Source organism: Curcuma longa, unplaced genomic scaffold (assembly GCF_044706935.1).
Source record: "Curcuma longa cultivar G26 ecotype Majalengka, Jawa Barat unplaced genomic scaffold, ITB_CL_G26_1.1 contig_22374, whole genome shotgun sequence".
NCBI classification, from domain to species: domain Eukaryota; kingdom Viridiplantae; phylum Streptophyta; class Magnoliopsida; order Zingiberales; family Zingiberaceae; genus Curcuma; species Curcuma longa.
This window is the reverse complement of record NW_027431890.1, coordinates 6,567-12,947: the sequence shown is the minus strand read 5'-3', so window position 1 is coordinate 12,947 and position 6,381 is coordinate 6,567. Positions and strand designations below refer to the sequence as shown.

The following is a 6,381-nucleotide window of genomic DNA, read 5'->3' as shown; positions in this document are numbered from 1 at the left end:
GTTCTACTAATTGGAAAATTGCTCAAGTTCGGCTAACATAATTTGGGAAGCGCTAAGAGTGTTGCAGCACTCAAGGCTTCTAATGAAAGAAGATCTGAAGATTTTTATTATTATTTTTGATAATTTTTATTTTTTGATAATTTTTGAGTTTTTTGATATTTAGAATATCTTTGGTAATTTCTATCTTTTATATTTTAGGATTTTGAATCCGTTTAAAATTTTTATGATTCTGAGTCCGTTAAAAAAAAAATCTTTCTTTGCGTTTTAGGATTTTGAATCTATTTAAACAATTATCTAGTTGATATTAGGGATGATTTTTGGATAAATAATATTTTTGATACTACCGTTTATTTCCTTATCTCTTGGTATTTTTTTGAATCAACAGGTTTTAGAAGATTATTTTTTAGCGTTCATAGTCGATCAACGGAATTAATATAGCCCACAGGATAATCGTTATCCCGCCCAGCGTCAGTTGATACCAGAGCTCTTTGGATCCCATGGATGGTGGTCGTGATCGTGGTCGTGACAGACAGGTTTCGACTAAGGAAGCCTCGCACTATGATCGTAGCATCCAAGACGAGATGCTTGATCTACACGGAAAATCACAAAGTTAACTTAGCATCTGGCAGCGCGGTATTTTGAAGGTCGTAAGTTCCCTTATCCTAATTCTGATTTCACTTTTCAAAACCCCTATCACAATCGTAGAACCAATGGTCTAGAGGAACGATATGGAGATATTGAGTTTCCAGTTGATCTTCCCGAGTTTTCTAGTATGTTGCAAGATGAGGAATTCATTGATTGACTTAACGAAGTAGAGAGATTTTTTTATTATGAGGAAAGGTTTGACCATGTGAAAGTTAAACTGGCTGTCATCATACTCAGAGACTGAGCGTCAGCGTGGTGGGATCAATTGCGACACTCACGAAACAAACAAGGCAAAGCCAAGATCATTGACTGAGAGAAGATGAAGAGTCACTTTCTTCGTTTCGACTACACTCAGACTATATTTCAACAATGTCAAACGTTGAGGCAGGATGCAAGATCGGTCAATGATTACACGAAGGAGTTTTACCAATTGATTGAAGAAGACATGGAAGGCGAGATCGAGGCAACTAATGATGATCTAGTTTATGACGATGATCACATGGATAAAGTTGTCGATGAAGTTGGTATGGATCTTCAAATTGGGAGTTGTTGTAGCCAAAGCAATGGACTCAGGGGCAATAGAATATGACTTAGATGATAACTCGATTGCTATGGATAAACAAAAGATAAAGCCCATTTCAACATTGGACCATAGCACTATGGACTACGAGCCATTTAACAAGAAATTCTATGATGAGAATTCTTCAATATCAAGTATGAGCGATTATGAAATTTCTGTGTACCGAAAAACTTTAGTTATTCGAGTCTTGAGTTTTGATATACCAAAACCAATCAAACTCTTTGAAGATTGTGGGTTTCCTTCTCCAATAATGGGTGCTATTGCGAAGCATGCCTATGAGAAACCAACAACGATACAATGTCAAACTTGCCCCATCGTACTGTCTAGTAGAGATATTATTGACATTGCAAAAATAGGTTCTAATAAAACTGTTGCATTTATTCTCCCTATGATTGTTCATATATGTATCAACCTGAAGTTGACAAAGGACAAAGTCCAATAGGTGTGATATGTGCTCCAACAAGGGAATTGACACATCAGATATATCTAGAAGCTAAGAAATTTTCAAAACCTTATGGACTTCATGTTGCTGCTGTGTACGGTGGGGTATCCAAATTAGATCAATTCAGAGAACTCAAGGCAAGTTGTGAAATAGTTGTTGCCACTCCAAGAAGGCTTATTGACTTGCTTAAAATGAAGGCTCTAACAACGACTAGGGCAACTTATCTTGTACTAGATGAAGCCAATCGAATTTTTTATCTTAGCTTCGAGCCACAAATGAAGTCTGTTGTTGGTCAAATTAGACGACTTTACTTTTCTCAACTATTATGCCATATAAAGTTGAGCAATTAGTGAGAGAAATTCTATCTAATCCTCTAAGGGTTACAGTTGGTAAGGTAGGAATGGCACATGAGGACATTACTCAGGATGTAAATGTAATCCCTTCTGATGCTGAGAAGATGCCTTGACTTCTTGATAAGCTACCTGGATTGATTAATGATGGGGATGTTCTTGTATTTTCCTCAAAAAAAGCTATAGTGGATGAGATTGAAATTCAGTTGCTTTAGAATGGTTTCAAAATTGCATCCCTTCACGGGGACAAGGTCTCGCATGGACATTTTGCAGAAGTTCAAATCTGGAGCATATCATGTTCTAGTGGCAACTGATGTTGCTGCCCAAGGACTTGACATAAAATCGATTAAGTTAGTTGTTAATTACAATATTGCTAGAGATATGGGCATGCATGTTCATCGCATTAATCGAACAAGTCGTGTTGGAGATAAAGATGGGACTACATACGCTCTTATCACACAAAAGGAAGCACGCATCCATCCACAAAAAACAATTACCAAGTTGATACCAGAGGATTTCCTACTAGACTACCACCTGATATTACTCTAAACTCGAGAACGAGTTTTTTTTCAACCCGAGGTGATTGATGCAGGAGGATCCAGAGATTTTTATTACTATTTTTGAAAATTTTTATTTTTTAATAATTTTTGAATTTTTTGGTATTTAGAGTTTTTTGATAATTTCTATTTTTTATATTTTAGGATTTTGAGCTCATTTAGGATTTTTAAGATTCTGAGTCTGTTAAGAAATTTTTTCTTTCTTTGCGTTGTAGGATTTTAAGTCTATTTAAATAATTATTTAGTTGATGTTATAGGATGATTTTTGGATTAATAATAATTTTGACATTGTCGTTTATTTCTCTATCTTCTAATATTCTTCCGAATCAATAGATTTTAGAAGATTATTTTTCAATGTTCGCAGACGATCAACAGAATCAATACAACCCATAGGACATCGTTATCTCGTCCGGTGTCAGCTTCGGACCGAATTGGTTTGCTTATTCTTTATATTAATACTCTTATTTTGATTGTGCTTGTACTTACAAAGTTTGTAAGAGGTTTCTTCACCGTCGAAAAGTTTTCAGAAAGGAACAAAACTTAGTGCTCATGATTGAGGCATGGGTGGAATAAAGACACAAGGGGTTGTCGAACCACGTTAAATATTATGTCTCCTTGTATTATTTTTTAATTTATTATTCCATTGTGAAGAATAAAGAAAAAGATGATTATGCTCGTTGGATTAGATCCTACAAATATACAATGCGATGTTCTTCCTATGTGGATTTACAATCTCTATTGCTCACTAACGACAAGAAAATATCAACTTTTTCAAGCACAATGGCTAAAATGTATATTCATACCCAGCCTAGCCTAGCCTACCAAAGTCCAAATCAAGTTGTCTGTCAACCTAGACTAAGCCTCGAAATAACCCCTCCACCTTCTCACGAAATCTCAATTTGAAGAAGGAAAACAACTAGTGAGCTACTTCCACTGAAATCGAGGAGATTTTTATCGAGTTCCAAGACATAGTGAAGAATTATTGAACGAACTTCTACCTATGCATACAATCCATCATGCCATAGATCTACTAAGAATCGTAATTACCTAACCTACCACATTATGGTATGAACTCCTAGAACATTTTGATTTAAATAAGCAAGTCAAAGTCCAAGGACCGTTATTAAAAAAATTTATCCAAGAAAACATAACTCATTATATTGTCCCTATGTTATTTACCCCCAAAAAAGATACTTCTAAAAGAATGTGTATGGATACTCATGTCATTAACAAGATCACAATTAAGTATAGATTTCCATATCATGTCTTGATGACATGTTTTTTTGGATAAGGGTCTTGACGACATGTTTAAGTTGATAGCAGGAGCTTGTTCATTCTCTAAATTTGTGGTAGAAAACTACCTCTATGAGGCAAGATCATGAGTAGTTAGTCATGTTATTTGTACTTTCAAACACCCATACACTTCGTGAGGATGAAGGACTAAATCATGAAACCTTGTATAGGAAAATTCCTTGTGGTATATTTTGATGGCATTCTGATCTATATTGTGGCATGTGATGACTATATTGTGACACATGACACCCACCTGAAGCACATTTTGCTCATTCTAGAGATCCTTAGGATAGAAAAGCTATTTGCCAATCTAAATAAGTATGTTTCCTACAACACCAAGTTCTATTCCTTAGGTTCATTTCTAGAGAGGGTATTTCGACATATCCCAAAAAGATTATGGTAATCAATGAATGGTTAGAGTCGCATACCCTTCAAAAAGATAGAACCTTTCTCTTTAGTGTATCGACCATCGATTGTTGTTCTATTAAGGACTTTTGTAGCACCATGGCTCTCATAATATGATTCCTGAAGAAAGAGGTGTTTTACTGGACTAAATCTGCCTTGGCAGCCTTTAGAGAGGTTAAAGAAAGGATGACCCTGAACATTCTAAACCATTTGAGGTGTCTTGTGATGAGTCTGAAGTATGTATTTGGGGCACACAAACGAAGAAGGGCACTGATTGCCTTCTTTAGGAAAAAACTTAATGAGACATAATGTTATTCCAGCCTCAGTAGAGTTTTTCATTATTATTCAAGTTTTAATACATTGACATTTTTACCTACTCCACAAGTTTATTCTTCATTCAGACAATAAGGTGTTGTGGTTCATTAAGTCTCAAAAGATGCCAAGTGTTCCTCAATGGACACTTTTGATTCAAAACATCGTCTTAGAGTGAACAACAAGCCAATTGATGCACTAGGTCATGTTGTCGCCATATTACACACTATGAACACGATTGTAATAGGATTTAACTCTCTTAAAGATGAGTATGTCACTTGTTTCCTAACAATAGGGCAAATTTTCAAGAAGTTTAAAATGGGAACCATTGCGATTTTGATTTTATTAGCCTCACTACAACAAGATATTACATGAATTGTATTGCAATGTCACACGTTAGCCAACAAAACTAGGCAAAACACCAAGACTGTACATGCCACTGCCTATACCCCTATAAAATAGACATTCATATGACCTTTGTCTTACGATTACCTTAGACCAACCAAAGCCATGACACAATTTTAACATTTGTAAACATTTTTAAGAAATGGTGCATTTCATTCCATACAATAAAACAAATGTTGCAATGCAAATAGTCAAATTGTTCATTAGAGAAATTGTTCGATTGCAACCATTTGCAAATAATAATTTTATTGAAGTTTAGAAGCATTTAGGAGATCAAAGTGTAATTTGGTAAAAATAAAATTATTAAATAGAATTTTGAGAATCAAGATGTCCAAAACTAGAAATCTTTACCTATAAATAAGAATAAGGTTGATAAGCAATTTTTCTATAATTATAGAGTTTAATCTAATGAATCATGCTATGGAACTTTAGGAATGATTTATTAATTGAAGAGTAAGAGATAATAACAATTTCTAAAAATCAATTTGGTATCATGATTAGACGAGTTTGGAAGATAATATGTTATTTTTTATAAGAAATATGTAGAAAAAGTCAATAATAGTCTTCAAACAACTATAGTACAAATGTAGAAAAAGTCAATAATAATCTTTAGACAACTATAGTGGTGATATAGTGGTGAGCTTTAGAGAAAAATTGAATATCCAACGTAATTATATTGATATGATAACGTATATGTATCATAGTGGTATTACAACTATTAGAGCTACTAGGAAGGTTACAAATAATTTTCTATATTTTAAGTTTACATTAACAATCAACTCTAAGCCTTGATATTTTTATACTATATTAAATGCACAAACTAATCATATTTAACATAAGCTTCCTTAGTGTATTTTTTGTAAATGTTATTATGTTAGTTGATAAGTGTGATTAAACTAAATTTAAAGGTTGAATTGTGAACAAATGCATTAGAAAAGAAGCTTTTGAGATAAGAAGAGGAAAAAGTCAATAACAAGAAAAAAATGATGGAATAGTTAAGATGGATAATCATCAAATCCCCATTAGTCTTGGTATCTTGAAAATATAAGGTGATAAAGATATAATTAAAAGGATATAGAATAGATGTTAAATAAAGAGCAGGTTTTAGTTGTCCGATCATCCCATTTAGGTTGAAAGAAAATTTTATAAGAATGTAGTATGATCCACCATACTGTATGAATCAGAGTGTTAGGGTGCTAGGTTATTAACAAGTGGTCATTAAGAAGCACAACGTACAAGATGTAGCAAATAAAAAATACTAGGATGTGTGAAGTTACAAGTAAAAAATAAAAAATAATAATATTCAAGATCAATCTTTGGTATTAATCCAATAGATAATAAAATGAGAAAATAGGTTAGCATAAAATGGACTAGTTCAAAGATGACCAATAG

At 33.5% G+C, this 6,381-nt stretch overlaps 1 pseudogene; it reads left to right on the top strand.

The window, feature by feature from the left end:
• The first annotated feature begins 1,136 nt into the window (after positions 1-1,136).
• LOC141817881 (DEAD-box ATP-dependent RNA helicase 24-like) lies at positions 1,137-5,625 on the top strand (annotated as a pseudogene).
• Positions 5,626-6,381: the final 756 nt, after the last annotated feature.